The following is a 19,986-nucleotide window of genomic DNA, read 5'->3' as shown; positions in this document are numbered from 1 at the left end:
AGTTCCTGTACACGATCATCACCTCATGATCAAGATAATCTAAGATTTAAAATGCCTGGCATGGAATGTCCAAGTGACTGCCCATGCCATATCAAAGAGAAGTTAATGCCTGTGACATGACAAACAGCAGAAATATTTCTACTTACCCTTTAGTTCTGTGGGCTATGACTAAAGAAAGTTACATTTGGAAGAGACTGGAGAGGATATGGTATGCTGAAGTTTTTCAAAACATTCCCTCTGTTTTCCCTGCGCAAAGGTGTTGCCTAACTTTCATGACAAAATAGATGTTATATAGTTAGTCGAATCTCCTAAGATCCTCCAAGCAAATGACCCCAATCCCTCTGTGTTACCCTGAGATTCCAAATGGTCTTTATAACTCAGTGAATGAGTCCTGGTACCAATAACTTGGGAATTTCCTCTCACTAGACTGATGTGGGTAGAAAATTCATCAAAATGGCAATGAAAGTTTACATTGCATTGAAAGATATTTTCCTAATTTTTCATCTGTTCCATTTTACAGGATGGAGAAAAAAATGAATATTTTTGTTCCCTGTTAATTTTAAAAGCAGAGCATATTTACTTTTGAAATTAAGAAAATTCATATATAAGCAGAATTTAAAAAAGGAAAGTGTTCTCAAAAACAAGCGTTCACACAATCAAGAGATAACTAGTATTAAAATTTCTATGTCTTTCCTTCAAGGTATGTGTCTTTGTAAACATTTTAAAATTATATTTACACGCACGAGAAAATTTTGGTACATTGAATACACAGGATTGAATAAACATTCCAGTCATCATACTAAATGGTTATGTAATATTTCATTGCATGATATTTGCCATAATTTATCAAAAAAATTCTCAACTATTAGCCATTTAGTCAGTTCTAATTTTCCCTATTAAAAATTTGCTAAATTTTTATACATAAATATTTTCATATTTGTTCAATGTTTTTCTTACTATAGATTCTTAGAACTTAAATTATTAGTTTCCTATGTGTGTTTTAAAATTTTTTTTTTTTTTTTCAGACAGAGTCTCGCTCTTTCGCCCAGGCTGGACTGCAGTGGCACCATCTCGGCCCACTACAAGCTCCACCTCCCGGGTTCACACCATTCTCCTGCCTCAGCCTCCGGAGTAGCCAGGACCACAGGCGCCTGCCACCACGCCCAGCTAATTTTTTGTATTTTTAGTAGAAACGGGGTTTCACCGTGTTAGCCAGCATGGTCTTGATCGCCTGACCTCGTGATTCGCCTGCCTCGGCCTCCCAAAGTGCTGGCATTACAGGCGTGAGCCACCGTGTTTTAAAATTTTTAATACATTTTGCCAAATTCTTGTTCAAATTTTTCAACCAACTAAGATTAGCTATTACTATCTTTAGTCCTTTTCAAATCTAATGGCAATAAAGTAGTATGAGATCAGGAACTCTTAATACATATTTCCTAAATGATTAGCCAATTATCTCAGTATCAAATATTTAATTATATTCCCTATTAGTCAAGTGCTACTTCATTATATTTTGAGTTATTACATATATTAGATTCCATTTCTAGATTTTCTCTTTCATTCCAATTATCTGCTTGTTAAAACTTGTGCCTATACCACATTGCATTCATTAATAATGATAAAAAATACATTTTAAATTGTACCTCAAATACTCTTCTTAAGACAAAATTTGGGGCTTTTTAGAATGTGTTCATTTTTATAAGAAAAATCTAATTGGGATATTGAGTGAAATTACACTAAATGTACACTACACTTTGAAAAAATCAACATATTTGCAATTATTTTCACGTTATGTCTCATTTATGCAAGGTTGTTATATAAAAAAGATACTAATAGTCTATTGTTTTTCTATATAAGTACTGTCCATTTTTATACTGGATATGTTGTTATTAAGAATAGAATAATTTTATTTTCTAGCTATTTTTGGCTATTTGTAAGGATGTTATTGATATAAATGTATTCATTTTTATTCACTTTTTATATTTATACATTTGTTTTATGCTGCTTCAGTTGATTTTCTTTGGTTTCCCAGTAAATAATTTTATTTTAAGTATATAATAATTTTGCAATTCTGTTCTCAGTCTTTCATTTCTATAAAAAGCTGCCAGGCTCTCTCCACATTATCAGGCAATCAAAAAGTATGTTTCCAAGTGTAGATCAGAGGACATATGTGGAATGGGACTTCAGGGGTTATCCAGCCTACCTTCTTTCCAGCACCTGTGATGCGTGATTCATTAAAAGAAATTTTTAAAATTCTGCAACTTCTGCATATGGTATTTTTTTCAATTTAATTTTTAAATTAATTAAATTAAATTGTTTTTTAATCTAGTTTTTTATATTTTTTATCATATGCTAAACTTCCTGCCTCTGGTATTGAATAGGCTTTTTATTTTCCTTTCTTTTTTGGGGGGTTAATAAGTTCCTTAAAGACACAGGAAGATACACGGTAACTGGATACAAATGGAAAGTAAAGCAGAGAAATCAGTGTCCACTGGTGTCCTGCACATAGTTTAGCACAGTGTCTGGGAAACAGCTGATTTTGAATAAACTTTCAACAAAAGTGATTTCCAAAAGGCCTAGACAAATAATAAAAACTTGATACATTGACTTTTATTACTAAGTTTGAAATTAAAAGGAGATTTTTTCTAACACTATCATCTTCACTTCTGGGGATGAAGGGAAAATATCACTACATGAAAAAACATCACTGACAAAAAAGCAAATTTAAACGCTGTATCAATTCAAATGGACACATAATACCACCATCACCTTTCCTCAGTCACTATCTTCAAGAGCAAATAAAATCACAATGAAGAGCTCTTGGGTTTTAAACTGGAAAATTACAGCTGACGACAAATACTAATTGCTACCCCAACTCATGGAAAATTTTTTGTATTTTTTTCTTCTTCAGTTTTAGGAGGAAAATTTATATTAATGATTCCTTTTTTAAGCCTGTTTCTCAAAGTGCAGAGAATTAACATCTGTGGTGGGTTGATTGGACTTTGAATATGACTCATAACATATTTTACCTCATTTTTCTCTCTTGAAGAAACATAAGCTACTATGTTTCCATTACCATAGGAAATGTAGATAAATGAGTGGCCTTTCAGTCTAAAAAGACACAGTAGTTTGGGCCAAGAGATAGTTAAGAAGAATAAAATTAAATCTGACTTTTATCGTGTTTTATTGTGGGCCATTCCTTTAGACAATTAATTCTTAGGCTTCAAGACCATGAATTTATTTTGAGATGTCAGTTTTAAGACAGGGAGGAAAAAAAATGTTCAAGGCAATGATAATGTCCCACTTTAAAGTTCTTGTGTTTTTGCTTAAATGGTTATAATAACACATGCTGTAGAAATTTTCTATATTTATTTTGGAATTACTGCTATGTGCATATGTATTATTCTTGGTAGGATGGGCATCTTCATATCTAGGGCATCCCACTATGATGACTGATTATGTTCCAGCTGGTCTTTCTCTACTTAGGAATGAAATTTTTTACTGGAGTAAATTTAATCAGGCAATCTTGTTAAATGTGGCACTGGTCCCAATCAGTTGAAACTTTTGAAAAAAAAAAGAATGTACAAGAGAAAAGACAAAAGCTGCACTCTTTAATATCATGAACTTCTCCAGTGTGAGTTCTGAGGTTGGCAGTCTTTGATTCATATCCTGAATTCATCACTTAATAGCTCCGTGACTTGCAAAGTGCTGCTGAACCCCTCCTAGTTTTGATTTTCAGTAAGTTGGAAAATAATATTAATAGTCTCTTCCTAGGCTTACTATGGAGGATGAAATGTGGTAATGTATATCTGCACTTAGCCAGGTGTTGGGGACACAGGAAGTGGGTGAGAAATGTTTCCTTTTATTATTAATATTATGTTCTCCAACCAGCATCAAAGAGTGATTTGCAGACCACCTGCTTCCTTATAACTTCAGGTACTTGTTAAAATACAGATTCATGGGTCTGTCGCAACGCCTACTGTTTCAAGAATTCTAGAGCTGAAGTCCAGAAATCTGTATTTTTCATAAGAACCTGAGTATTCTTATGCACATTAAAATTTCAAGATAATTACAAAAATAAATTCATTTTTAAATACTGTTTTCTCATAATCTAGCAGCACTATAAAGCCTCTTTTAAGTAACCGTATCATGTTATCTTATCAACAGGCTTTCTTCTTCCTGGAAGAAAATAAATGCACCTTGCTGGGTTTTCTGTTTGAAACACCCAACCCCACTGCCATCTGAGCTCAGGCCCATGTAAAACTGCTTCCATTCTGAGGCCAACTTCTCTTGAGTCTTACTCATCTCTTTTTTCCCTGCACAATACCAGTTGGATTTTTCTAAAACACTCATTAGACACTCTCTTTTTCAGTCTTTTAGTAATCATTCTGTGCATGATACATTCTGAGCTCCTGAACATAGAAATCAAAATCCTCAAAACATACAGCCCCTGCCTCTCTGTTCAGCCATATTTCCATACTGTCCATGACATAGTATACTCCACTGAAACAAAAAAAAATTACCATTTTAAATAATTTCTTCTGTCCTGCTTCCAAGCCCTTCCTTCCATCAGCAAATGACATTAAATGTCTTCCTGTTGAAATCATATCCACCAAGATCCAGCTCAAATACCATCTCCTCCCAAGAGCTTTCTCTGATCTCTCCAGATGGAGCATACCCTCTTAAAACCCTTAATTTGGAGCACTTTAATAACCCTAAAATTTTTCTTTGTATTGCTATGCCCCCATTAGGTTTTTAATTTCATACAGGTGAAGAAGACATTGCCTCTTCATCCTATGATCCCTCATAGTGCTTGACGTAATTCTGAACACAAGATAGTTGTTCTAAAGTAACCACTGAATGAATACATGATAGTAACATGTAACTTGCAATAATGATTCTCTAGAGATACCCAACTTATGAAATATTTATCTTTCGATACTTTTAATTATTCTTGGAATGAAAAGGGATTCTTACTTTATTGAAAGTGTATGGACCTTAGAATTCACCCCCTCTAAACATTCTCACTACAGTTAATAAATCTGAGAACCACAATGATCTGCTCAAATCATACTGCAAAGAATGACACTGGGACCGAAAGTACTTTGAACTAAGTCTCTACCCAAATGATTTATACATTTATTTCATCATGAATTGGTATTTTTTTTATTTTTGTAGAAGCTTATTCTACTGCTACGACAACACTGTATAATTAACAATCACAAAGTTCCAGTAGTGTATAGAAGTATGTATCCTCATGCTTAGGAGACTGTGGTTCAGCTGAACTACACCGTGTTCTGCTTCAGGTTGCAGTTCAGTGGGCTTAGCTACAGACGGACAATGCGGTTAATGTTTTATTCATGTGTGTTCTTTCTGAGGGGCCAAGTTAAAAAGGCAGCAACTACCTGTGGCTTACCTTTTTTCTTGGCATGTCACTAGACCCCATCATTTATGCCCACATTCCATTGACCAAAAGAAATATTTGGTCAAGCCCAACACCACCACTTCTAGTGGAGAAAATTCCAAAGCCACATAGCAAAGTGCATGGAGGCGTGGGAAAGATGTGACGAGCACACTGACCAACCTACCACCTGTCTCTATAATTACTTTTTATTATGCATATATTTATATTTAATATCTAAAAACTGGATTGCATGTATCAAAATACTTCATTTCTAACGATAAAATTGTAGTTACTCTTTGTGACATTTTGCAACTTGTAGGAAATGAAGTGAAAATTAGCCATATAGAAATATATTTTCTATGTAACCATTATGAAACTGAAAAATATATAGTTCATTTTGACTTTGAACTTGACAATATGTTCATATGTATGGCTACTATTCTTTATTATTCATAGTTCTATTACTGTGAAAGATTACAATGACTCTATTCAGGCTAGCAATTTAAATGAGTAAAACTCTAAAAATATTGGGAGGCCGAGGTGGGTGGATCACGAGGTCAGGAGATGGAGATCATCCTGGCTAACACAGTGAAACCCTGTCTCTACTAAAAATACAAAAAATTAGCCAGGTGTGGTGGCACACGCCTGTAGTCCCACCTACTCAGGAGGCTGAGGTAGGAGAATCACTTGAACCAGGGAGGCAGAGGCTGGAGTGAGCCAAGATCACGCCTCTGCACTCCAGCCTGATGACAGAGCAAAACTCCGTCACAAAACAAAACAAAACCAAAAAAAAAAGAAAGAAACAAACAAACAAAAATATATATATATAAATGGATTTGGATTCTAGTTCCTGTTTGCATGAAACAAAAGAATGAAAAGATATAATTTTTAGTTTCCACTGATAAAATTTATGAGAAAATTTCTTAAGGTCTGAATTTGTAGCAATTACCTTGGTTGACTCTGACACATGTTGCTGAAGATCAGTTTCAGTAAACCCTTCTTTAAAGAAAAGTTCATGGAGCATGCACATGAATACACTGCAGAATATTTTACACATATATATTGACTTTCTGGCTGGTCTGATTATTACGGATTATCAGAACTTATTAACATTACTGCCACTAAAGTTGGTATACAACCCCCACGGCTAAATTTTACTGGCTTAAAAACAAAATAAAATAAAAATAAATTTACTTTCCATGTGAAAATGATACCACTTTACAAACGAATCAACATTTAATAATTTTACCAAATCTTTGGCTCCCTGCATAATTACCTACAATCTAAGCAACATTTTATATATAAATACTTTGCTAGGCCATCTTATTTATACATAATCTTATTTCAAAAAGTTTACTACTTTGCCATGAGACTCAATAAAATCCATAACTGCATATTTGACTGTATTTTTGTTAATAATACGATAATGGTCAAACCCTAAAATTCCTCTCAAGTCTCTTTTATATAAGATGGGACAGTGTTAGAAAGCGCTAAGTGATTCGAGAATTTAGAGCTTAATAACTATTTTTTAAAATTAACACGCAACTAGTAACTGCTGTATAACAGTCATACCTAAAACCTTGAAGCTGAAAATGAAAGTAAAAGAATAGTTTAAAGTAGGCCAGGCGATGTGGCTCACGCCTATAATCCTAGCACTTTGGGAGGCTGAGATGGGCAGATCGCTTAAGGTCAGGAATTTAAGAACAGCCTGACCAACATGGCGAAACCCCGTCTCTACTGAAAAAAAAAAAAAAAAATTAGCTGGGCCTGGTGGTGCACACCTGTAATCCCAGCTACTTAGGAGGCTGAGGCATGAGAATCGCTTGAAACCAGGAGGCAGAGGTTGCAGTAAGCTGAGATCACATCACTACACTCCAGCCTGTGCGAGAGCGCGAGACTCTGTCTAAAAAAAATAAATAAATGGTGTATTATTATGGCAAAATTTAAAAATTAAATACTGAATTCTCTCTGTTATTTTAAATCTCTTGAGATTGGCTATCAAAAATCCTTAGCTGACTTTTATAATAAATGCTATAGTTTGGATATGGTTTGTTTGTCCTCATCAAATCTCATGCTGAAATTTGATTCCCAAAGTTGGAGATGGGGCCTAATGGGAGGTGTTTAGGTCATGAGGGTGGATCCCTAATGAATAAATTAGTATCCTGAGGGGCTGGATGGAGGGAGGAGTGAATGAGTTCTCACTGTTCCAGGTTGTTAACAAAAAAGCCTAGCATCTTCCTCCCCTTTCCCTTGCTTTCTCTCTCCCCATGTGCTCTCTGCACACAGCTCCCTTTTACCTTCCATTGTGAGTGAAAGCAGGCCCTCTCCAGATGCAGGCGTCCAATCTTGAATTTTCTGACCTTCAGAATTGTGAGCCAAATAACCTTTTTTCTTTATAAGTTATTCAGCCTCAGGATCTTTTAGAGCAACACAAGATGCCCACAACAATAAATTTCATGTCCAAGTGAACAATTCTGACTTTGTTTTTCTTTTGCCACATACAGTTCAATAACAGCAGGCTCTCTTTTTTTCCAAGAATTCTGAAGAAGGTGACACATTGGGTGTGTTATTCATCCCAAGTCACCATAGGTAAGAATGGGTAAAGGAGGTCTCATAGGAAAATGGACCCCCATTTTCAAACTTTCATCAACAAAGAAAATATACCAAAAATTATTTATTATGTCTAAGCATTTCAATTATTTTGCAGTGTCTATAAGGTGGGGTGGAGAGGCAAGAGGAGAATTCCAATTTGAAACAATTTGTGATGAAAATAAGTTGTTTATTTTTATATGATTACCCAGTGTTTTATTAATTGGTTTAGCTAGGGTTCAGGTCAAGGCAAGAGCTATGTGCGAATTACTCTGAAACTATTGCTAACTTTGGCAGTGTTGGTGCTTTAAAAAACTACTCAGCTTTCATTAGGATCATTTATTCCCATTCACAAAAAAAAGCCTTTGAATTTTTCTAATACAAAAAATCCTGGACTGGTAATTAATACTAACTTCACCAGGCAGCAAAGTATTTAATAGTAAGATGTCTCACTCTGGTCCTTAATTTTATTTCCTGTAAAATAAAGAATTAGTATGACATCATCTCCAGTGCTTCCTCTAATCTTAAGATATTGTAGTAGTAGAGACTTGTTTAATTATTTTTTAATATCAATCCATAATTCTAGGCTGTCCTAGGTGTGGAGCATGTGACAGGATAATTTGTTGAAATACTATTTTGTGTTTTGTTTTCACTGCTACACAAGGATTAGAAAAAATCCGATCTATTTTTATTTTTATATCTGTATTCCCCTCCTTCCTCATTCCAAAAAGTAGCTAGAATTTGTGTTCCTTTTGTTACTTGAAGGTAAACTCTTTTTCCGGCTTTTGTTTTCAAAAGGCTTAGCTTATTGAGGGGTGATGCTGAAGGTTGGAGAGGGAAGCAAAGAATTGGGGCAAGGTGCAGGGTACCACAAACATCAAAGAAGAGAAAGAAAGTTGTCTTGACTAGGAAAGGGATGGAGACCTGCTGGGCCCATGATGAACAGGGATCCATGCCCCAGTGCCTGCTGAACCCCCTGGGGTATGGAAGAATTGGGGGAGATTGGCTGAGACATGAGATGTCCAGGGACGTTCCTGAAGGACTTAGCAAAGTTCCCCATGGCTGTCACTATCTACCTTCAAGAAGAAGTGGGCTTGGCATAAAGAAAAATGAAATCATGTCCTTTGCAGCAACATGGTTGCAGCTGGAGGCCGTTATCCTAAGTGAACTAACTCAAAAGCAGAAAATCAAATATCTCATATTCTCACTTGTAAGCAGGACTTAAACAACGGATATATATGGACATAAAGAAGAAGATAATAGATCCTGGGGACTCCAAAAGGTGAGAGGGTGAGAGGAGGGTGAAGGTTGAAAAATCACCTATTGGGTACAATGTTCAATACTTGGGTGATAGGTATACCAGAATCCCAACCCCCACCATTATGCAATACACCTGTGTAACAAACAAATACATGTCCCTCCTGAATCGAAACTAAAAATAATTTTTTAAAAAAGAAGTGGGTTTGGATAATGAGCATGTCATCATAGTCGTGCTTGACTGAGCCATTGAGATCTTCCCTCATTTTTCAGTCATCCAGCAAAATCCTAAATTCCCCAGTGGCTCTGCAGAGGTGGACGGATGTTGCTAGAATAACTAACGTTGGCTCCCTTAACAGCCAAAAAAGATAAGGTTTGGAATCAGATTCAATTTGATTTAATGACATGAAGATAATATGACATTTCTTGCTTGTGAGTTTAGGAACTAAAAATTATAATGACTGCAAGTATTGAGCAATAAAAATGTCCTTAGCAAATGAATTATAAACAGAATTCTGAATAATGAGATTAAAATTATCTTCCTCCGCTGTGCACATCAAAAAGCAATGTTCAAACCATATATATTGAATAAACATATATGTTGCAATAGAATGAAAATACTGTTATAGTTTGTTAGGATAGATTATTGTAGGTAAAGATCCTCTAGGGTTTTTCAGTGCATACAAAAATTTAAAGCTCTTAAATTTATTTTTATAAACCCAAGTGATGAAACCTAAAATTAAAAGAATACAGCATTCTTCAGCACTTATCTGTATATATCACCAAACATTTAGGAGGTTTGACTCTATAAAGCTTAGTTACTTTGAAAGAGAACCCAGCGAACTTGTCACCATTCACGTACTGTGTCAAGTATACTGACTCTAGTCCCAATTCTGATCTTAACACGGTGGATTTGGTTAAATCAGTTAACTCTTCTGATTCTCAGTGGTATCATCTGTAAATTAAAAAGATTGTAACGGGAGGTTCTACAGCTTCAACCAACTTCAAATTTATTTTATAATCATAATTCTTCCAAACATTTTATTTTCCTGACCTTTAGTCAAATATCCCAAACCTTGCCATCTTCAATATCATTTATCTAAAAGAAATACTGTCAGTTAAAGTAGTCACTAAAATGATTCTGTCATCAACTATAATTTTCAGAATTCCCTTTTCTTATCATCTTAAGAGTCAATCTGAGTAACACATCAAAGTCTCAAGGCTACTAGTTAAATTCACATCACTGTTGAATAAAGGCAGCACTGCCCACCTTGTTTTGTTCACAAGAAGCCCTCCAAATAGTTTAAGTTGTTTCAACGAAAACCCACACTCAAAGACTCTCTTATATTAAAATTATTTACCCAAAGTATGTTGCCAGCCTTGACACCAGCTACAAAGGATGAGATCTGAAAATGTTTTAGGCAATGGCAGCATCTTTGAAATCAGCATCATCTTTTAGTGTTATATATTGTATTCAATTCACTAAAAACAAGGAATGTGCATTAGTCTCATTTATGATTTTCTTTTTAAAATGCCTTTTTCTAGACACATCTATTAGGCAAGTGCCAACTGCGGAACAAAGATCCAGAATCTCAGAGTACCAGCATTCTTTTAAATCTAAAGTTCTTAAATATTTGCTGGAAATCGGTCTAATCCCTGTAAAAATCACAATTTGTATACATAGTTTTGTACGTTAGCTCAATGAGAATTATTTGTAATACTTTACTGAGACTAAAATGAAGGCATTCATTTGAACTCCAAATATTTGGATTTGCCCACATGCTTTTAGGACTGGAAAGCAGAGAAAAGTAGTAATTCCATTTATAGTTCAGAAAACTGCAGCATAGACATCATTGATTTCCGCAAAATTATGGAGTAGGCACTATCAAGTCTACAATACAAATAATCTTATGCTATTTGTCTTTCATTTTGATGAGATATGACAATTAACGTCAGATAGATTCATTCTCTCAGTAAACCTTTCTGGTTATACTTTGTACTTACTGAAGTGCAAGAATATTTCCCCAATAAAGTAAGTTTTCTCACATTCTCTGAAGAAACAATAGAAACAACTAATACAAAATAGAGAATACTGTAGGGACAGAAAAGTGTAATACTTCTCTTCACCCATCGTAAGTGTCATGGCCAACACTCCAATAACAAAAGACAGGTTAACAAGAGAAAAGCATAATGAATGTATTTAAATTACATGGGAAACCTCAGAAATGAAGACCTGAAGATCCAGGGAAAACTGTCTTTTGATGCTTAGGTTTGATGAAGAATGGACAGCCAGGTACAAATATGACTGGACAAAACAGTATGATCTTATGCTAACAGACTGAGGGGGGAAACCCAACAAAGCCTGTCTGTTCATATTCTTCTTGGTGGTTCAGTGTAGCATTTCTGCATCCCAGATATGGGGCAGGACTCCTCTGGAACAGAGATCATCAGGGAGAAGGGAGAGGGAAGAGAGTGACCTTTCCAGGTTTTATGGCTTACTTTGGAGAAGAAGGGTTCTAGTTTTTTGACCTGCCTTGGGGAAGTTGAATTCTGCTTTCAATAACTTGCTTCAGTAGAGAAAGTGTGGGAGGGGGAGAGGAGACAGCAGGACTGGAGAAGGTCAGACAGATCTTGCTTCTGAGGCCTTTTCAATATCCTTCAGTTCAAAGTACCTATCACTCCAAGCCACCACACTTCGGGATATTGTGTTCTGAGCCCCAATAATACCATGGGTGATGCAGCCTGTCTTACTGAAGTATCTGTGAAAGTTTTTTGGTTTTGTTTTTGTTTGTTTGTTTGTTTTTGAGACAGAGTCTCACTCTGTCACCAGGCTGGAGTCCAGTGGTGTGATCTCAGCTCACTACAACCTCTGCCTCCCAGGTTCAAGCGACTACAACCTCCACCTCCCAGGTTCAAGCGATGCTCCTGCCTCAGCCTCCCGAGTAGCTGAGACTACAGGAGTGCACCAACATGCCCAACTAATTTTTTGTATTTTTAGTAGAGATGTGGCTTCACCTTGTTGACCAGGATGGTCTCAATCTCTTGACCTCATGATCCGCCCGCCTTGTTTATATTTAACATACAGAACTTATTCTAAGTGTATGTTCTTTGTACCATTTTATTTTCTGTTAAAATGCATCAATGGACAAAATTTAAACAACTTTAGTATAAAGATCATAACTGGGTTTTATTTACTATTCTATTGCTGGAGCAACACCTCATTCCATAAAATAGAATGTGTGTTCTGATGAGCCCAGCAGAGAAACTTGGTTTTATTAACGTAGACAGAAAAGAGCTGAGGAAAACAGAATCAAAAAACAAAAGCAGACTGGTATTTTCTAAGGATGTTTTTGTTTGTTTGTTTGTTTTTTGTAAAGGTCTAAGCAGAGGGGACTTCCTCATCATACTGGCTAAAACTAGCTTGTGGGGAATTGGCTATTATCTCTCTTTCCTGATTTCACCGAGTATCAGATAAATGCTTAATTTCTACTTGGTGGTTTGAAACGTCAGTGTGAATAATTCCATTTGGTTTTGGTCTGTTGAGTGTAGTAGAGGAGTTCATTCCAAACCAATGGCTTCCTAGAAATTTAATTGAACAAACGTATTCTTTTCATAAAACAATTTGATAGTCAAAAGTAGGTTATTCCCCCCACCTTTTTTGTTGTTGTTGCTTTTAATTGACAAATAAAATTGTATATATTTACCATATACAACATGATGTTTGAAATATATATACATTGTGGAATGGCTAAATGGAGTTAATTAACATATTCACTACCTCACATAGCTATCGTTTTTGTGGTGAAAATGCTTAAAATCTACTCTTAGCATTTTTCAATACAATACATAGTATATTGAAAAATGTTAAGAGTATGATAAATACGTATTCACCATCTTTACAATAGCCGTGTTCTTATCTGACAAAATAAAATGTTGTTAGCTTAATGTTGACCTTTCAATATCTTTTTTTAAAATTTTATCAACCTAAAATTTGAGCAAACTGATGAGCTATTCAGAAACATCAAGTCTCTACAAAAAACTGTTCCTGGTATTCTAAATGTGAAACAATTTCTCCATTTTCCTAGATGACTAAGTGGTACCTGATGAACTGATAGACTCAGGGCACCATAGAGGAAAAAAGAAACATAGAGATGGGAAAAAAGGCAAAGAAAAAGAAATGCGCCGCGAGCAATCATTTCAGATAATATTAATTGATACCAACTTACACTAGTCTTATTATAACCTTTTCTTAGAAAACAGCATTTTTATGTCTACATGGTGATATCGAATCAATATATTTAGCAGTTCTCATGGTAAACTCCCTGAAAATTATTTTATTGTTTTTACTGTCATAATTTAGACACATATTTCACAAACTGTAATCCATAGAGCATCAGTCTTACAAGATGTTTTGCCAAGGGAATAAAATAATCAAACACATTTGGAAATTTTAGCGCAGTCTGTCCTTACCTCATCCTGGCTCCACATCCCCATCTCTTGGAGGCATCCTCCCCACCAAAACACTACCCTGAGATTTACTCACAGGAAACATTTTCTTATTAAAGGCTTTGAAAAGGCTGGGCACGGTGGCTCACGCCTGTAATCCCAGCACTTTGGGAGGCTGAGGCAGGTGGATCATGAGGTCAGGATATCGAGACCATCCAGGCTAACACGGTGAAACCGCGTTTCTACTAAAAAATAGAAAAAATTAACCAGGCGTGGTGGCGGGCGCTTGTAGTCCCAGCTAATCGGGAGGCTGACGCAGGAGAATGGCGTGAACCCGGGAGGCGGAGCTTGCAGTGAGCCGAGATCGCGCCACTGCGCTCTAGCCTCTAGCCTGGGCGACAGAGCGAAACTCTATCTCAAACAAACAAACAAACAAAAAGGCGTTGAAAACTGCCAGAGCGGGGCCCGGTGCGATGGCTCACGCCTGTAATCCCAGCACTTTGGGAGGCCGAGGTGGGCGGATCATGAGGTCAGGAGATCGAGACCATCCTGGCTAACCCAATGAAACCCATCTCTACTAAAAAATACAAAAAATTAGCCGGGTGTGGTGGCGGGCGCCTGTAGTCCCAGCTACTCTAGAGGCTGAGGCAGGAGAATGGCGTGAACCCGGGAGGCGGAGTTTGCCGTGAGCCGAGATCGCGCCACTGCACTCCAGCCTGGGCGACAGCGCAAGACTCCGTCTCAAAAAAAAAAAAAAAAGAAGTGCCAGAGGGTTTTTTGTTTAACGTTGTTTAAAATCAGTTTAATTGTGTCCAACCCAACATTTCTCAAACTTTCAAACTTACCCTGGCAACTTTTTGTTTTTCGTTTCCAGCTAACTTCTATTATCATTCCAACATAATGTTCTTTCCTCAGGATATACTTCGGGAAACTGTGTCCTTCTGTTTATTGTGTAATCACAGGTGTTTAGACTGCACATTAGAAAGGGCTTGCAATCAGACCTGAACAGTTAACTAGCAACCAGCTATTCACAGTCTGAGGGGCTCTGTTGGTTCATTTGCTGGCTCTATGACTTTGGGTGAATCCTTTCACTTTCTTGAGCATCTGTTTCCTTCGCTGTAAAATGACACACTAGTCTGCCGAAGCAGGGTTGTTCTAAAGATCCAGTGAAATAATTCATGCAGTAAATAAAGTGTCCAGTTCATAGCCTAGCACCAAGCAGAACTCCATTAAATGTCTGTTCTCAGCCCTCCACCACCCAACATTTAACAAATGAACAGGTAAAAATTAAATTTTTAAAAAATGCTTCTCATATTCAAAGTTTTATAAATCCCAAGGAAATGGTCTACTCTACTAATCTTGGGTTAGTGGGCTATCTGTTATTTCCATGACTACTGAAAAATAATTTTACATATGGATAATTGCAAAGCAGATCAATTTTCAGAACAAATGTCCTTGAAAATGTCTCTTTAATTTCCATTTAATTTGAAGAGATTCACTTGCAGTCCTTATTCATGCAAAACACCCATTGACATCACTTAGTTCTTAACTAAATTAGGTAATGTAAATTATAAAAGCAAAATCATTGAATAGACACAAGAATCTCGTGCTCATATTGTGACTCCACAACTTAAATTAAAAACTAGGGAGAGGATGAGGACTCAGAGTAAAAACGAAACAGTGATTAAAATGTTGAGAAGTAAGACTTTAAGTGAAAGCATAAATGAAACAAAGCAGAATTTTACACCTCATCACAGAAAATCTGAAACAGGATTTATAGGAAAGAGTAATAGATTCCATCTTACCTCAAACAGGCTAAATCCTATGATGAAAATAAAACAGATTAATACGTTAGGTACTGAGTTAGAGGTGTCAAAGATCAAAGTTTCAACAAATTGAGTTTCAGAGACCTAATTAGCTTTTTATTAGTGATTCATGAATCAGACAGCATTCAATCTGTAAATTAGAAGGGAGTTCTGATGAACTAAACTGAGCGGGTGAGTTTTACAGGCAGAAAAAAGGGAAAGAAAGCAGGAAAAAGGGACAAATAGTGGATTGGCCATTTCAAGGTTACTTTCCTGGTAGGGATGTAAACAAAAACATGTTGGTTTAATGAGATTTGGCTATTATCTTCCTCTTGATTTCTTGGAAGATCAGATCTTACAAGTAATCAACTTAGGTTTCAGTTTGGTGGTGTGGAGCCTTAGCATGAGTAACTCCATTTTTAACTTGCTATCTTTTCTTTAACAGAGGAAACATGAGGCGGATTACAGAAGACCCCATGAAGAGGTGTTTCGTGGTTATTATGTCTCTACTTTTAGTTTACTCTCTCGATTTGGTGGGGGGATGTTATATTATCTGTGCATTCCTAACATAATACAATCTTTGCACACTGTAGATGATGAGTGTGAATAGAGACTTTAACGTGAAGAAATAAGTTTAAACTTCAGTATAGCAGATTTCGTTTTGGTATAATTAACATAACCTAACCCCAAGATGTTAATTACCTAAATAAAATTGTTACTTGAAGCTATGGATTTTCTTTATTTTAGCAGCTTTAAAAATAGTATGCATACTTATCAATTCCATCAACAAATAGTCATTGAATATCTACAATGTGGTAAACATTCTGCTAGATGATGAGAATACAATCATGAATAAGATAAAATGCCTGTCCTCCTGGAAGTCATAAGCCTAATTGTGGAAACAATATTGCATTAACAAGGACAGCAAATAAATTTATTCAATCTGTGATAGGTTGAACATCCTAAAAAGAAAAAAGGTCTTTAGCCAACTTCTAAGATGTCCACCAATGATCCCAGCATCCTGGTATTCACACCCTTATGAATTCACACCCCACCTTACACTGTAAGAAGATTGACCTGTGTGATCAATAACATATGGTAGAAGTGATGGTTAAGTCACTTCCAAGAGAAGATTGCAAAAGACCATGGGCTCCATCTCGGGCTCTCTCGGCTTATTCACACAAGGAAGGTCATGTTGTCAGCAGCCTTATGAAGAAACTCACAGGGCAAAAAGTGAAAGTATATGGCCAAAAGTCAACAAGGAACTGAGACCTGCCAACTACCATGAATGAGCTTAGAAGCAGATTTCCTAGTCACAGATGACTGCAGCCCTACTCAACAGCTTGACTACTACCTCAAGAGAAACCGTGAGCCAGAATCTACCAGCTAATTGCTCCTAGATTCTTGAGTCATAGAAACGGTAAGATTATAAATGTGGATTAATTTAAGCTCCTAAATTTTGGGATAGTTTGTAACTCAGTGATTGATAACTAATACAGATCCTTCACTGCAGATAGTTTGGGAAGCAATAATTTAGAGTGTTCTTGGCCAATAAAAAGATATTCAAGGCTTAAATATGAATTGACAAATTCCTATTAAGCATGATTCTGTGTTGGAAAATAAGAAGAGTAGATATGCCATTGATAATAAACTAGATGATCTACTGATGCCTCTTCCTGTTCCAAGATTGAAGTATCCAGAATCCAAGCACTGATATCCCCCATTACATCAGAAATGAGTCAAGTAGCAAGAGCTATTTATAATAAATGTCATGGCCTTTTCCTCTATTTTAACTGATAACACATTATTTTAAGAATTCTCAGTAGATTTTAGTAGGAGTGGGTGTGACAACGTGCGTATGTATAGAAAAGAATATTTTTGTTTTAACTCTAAAAGCAAAGATTATTTTTAGGTCCCATCCATACACGTACCTGAAGTAATGGTATTCTGCTTCCTGAATGCCTTTCTGAAAACGCTGCCTGCCTTTATTGACTCAAATGTTGTCAAGCGTGTTACATACACATTTTTCTTAACCAAGGGAAGACTCTTGTTCCTAAATAACTTATTTTTTGGGTGGATCACTTGCTTCCAAATATATTTGATAAACCAATGAGCATTGATGTGATATGACACAATAGAAATGAGTAATTTTAACTTACAATGTAAAAGTGAATCAAGAACAAAAATCTGAGTTTTATTTAGAGTGTGTCATAAGATACAAAGAAGATTTGTAGCTTTCTTTGATGTGCTCACATGAAATGCCTGTAGTCAAACGGCTATTTTTAAACTTGAGAAGAAATTCAGGACAAAAGGAACATTTTAAATATAAAAGGGAATTCAGGGAGATCACAAAGAAGTGAAATCACTATTACGAAAGTTCAAAGACACATTGTTCTTCAAATATCAAGAAGCTGACTTAAATACCATTGGTGACCCTTATTCAGGGGATACTTTCTAGGGTTTAAGGAAGTGACAGACATGAGGCCATTCTTTTGCCCCCTTTTCAGAAACTCTTGGTTTTGGATCACTATTGTGTTTAACTTCCTTAAGACTAATTCTCCTGTTGTGCTAGACATTTTGAACTCAGTGAGATCTCAACTGCAATATAATTGGTATGCTGTGTCAGACATCAGGTCAGCTGACCACCAGAGACCAGGAAGAGGACTCTCATGTGGCAATCCCCTGTCTGGGCAAAGTGAGTATTGCATATCAGGAATTTGCCCCTACATGGATGGGAAGCTAGAAAATTTTTCTAAACGTAGGCGGGATGTCAGGCTATTGCCAGATGTAAAGGACAGTCCTAAAAGCCATCCGGAAGGTCTTATGGATAGATCTCAGTGGGAACAGGCCATGGAGGCTGAACTAGAGAGGAGAGGTCTATTATCAAATGTTAGAGAAAAAGCTCTAACAAACAAGAATGGCAACTTTTACAGAGTACCAATTCTGCAAGGCAATTTCAATATGTTAGCATATTTCCTTCTCACAGCAATTTTGGAATATAGGTTTTATATCCATTATCCACATGTGGAAACAGACTCAGAGAGATGAAGTAGTTTAACCAGTGATGGAGCCAGCATTCAAATCCATGACTGTCTCATGCCAAATCCTCTTTCCACTACATTGTCTTTTTGTTTTTTTCCTTAGTGAGCTCAACATAACCAATGATTAAAATTTAAAAAAAATCAGGGATTTCTTTTATAATGGATCTTAAGGGCACCAAGTACACATCCTTTATTTAATAAGTTTAAAAAAGAGAAAGAGAAACAAAGTTCACATTAGTACAAGCTATGATTCTGAATTATAAACTTCAGATACTCTGTGTTGGTCACATAAATACCACATCCTTAGAAATCACAAAGAATCTGTTTCTGTGCCAAAGGAAAAAAAAAAGGAAAGAAACCTACGCATTAGAGAAATGTATTTAGCTCAGTACAGCTTTTAATTTTCTTTTGATAATGATTTTAAGAAAAAACTCATTTCTTTTTATTTTTCAGCTTTATTGAGGTATGATTGACAAATAAAACTTGTATATAATTAAGGTATATAACGTGATGTTTTAATATACATTCATGTACTGCATAACAATCTTTTAGTCAACAACAGACCGCATATACAATGATGGGCTCCTAAGATTACAATGGAGCTGAAAAATTCCTATTGTCTAGTAGGCAAGGCATCATAGTGCAATGTGATACTCACCTGTTTGTGTTGATGCCGATATAAACAAACCTGCGGCATTGCCAGTCATGTAAAAGTATAGCGCACACAATAACATACAGTATATAATAATAATAAATGACTATTACTGGTTTATGTATTTGCTGGAGGGGCGGGGCCCTCAGGGACAACCTCTTGCTAGGGCAATGAAGAAGGGAAATGTGGGGTCAGAGCCCCCACACAAAGTTCCTACTAGGGCACTGCCTAGTGGAGCCGTGGGAAGCGGACCACTGCCCTCCAGACCTCAAAATGTTGGATCCATTACCAGCTTGGATTGTGTGCCTGGAAAAGCTGCAGACGCTCAATGACCGCCCATGAAAGCAGCAGAGATGGGCGCTGTAGCCTGCAAAGCCACAGTGGTGGAGCTGCCCAAGACCATGGAAACCCACCTCTCACATCAGCGTGACCTGGATGTGACACATGGAGTCAAAGGAGATCACTTTAGAACTTTAAAGTTTAATGACTGGTCTGTTGGATTTTGGACTTGTGTGGGGCCTGTAGCCCCTTTGTTCTGGCCAATTTCTCCCACTTGGAAAAGGTGTATTTTACCCAATGCCTGTACCCCCATTGTATCTAGGAAGTAACTAACTTGCTTTTGATTTTACAGGCTCATAGGCAAAAGGGACTTGCCTTGTCTCAGATGAGACTTGGGACTTGGACTTTTGAGTTAAAGCTAAAATGAGTTAAGACTTTAGGGGACTGTTGGGAGGGAAGGCATGATTGGTTTTGAAATGTGAGGACATGAGATTTGGGAGGGGCCAGGAACAG

Source organism: Pan paniscus, chromosome 6 (assembly GCF_029289425.2).
Source record: "Pan paniscus chromosome 6, NHGRI_mPanPan1-v2.0_pri, whole genome shotgun sequence".
Classification (NCBI taxonomy): Eukaryota; Metazoa; Chordata; class Mammalia; order Primates; family Hominidae; genus Pan; species Pan paniscus.
The sequence above is the reverse complement of the archived record's forward strand: the minus strand, read 5'-3'. Positions refer to the sequence as shown.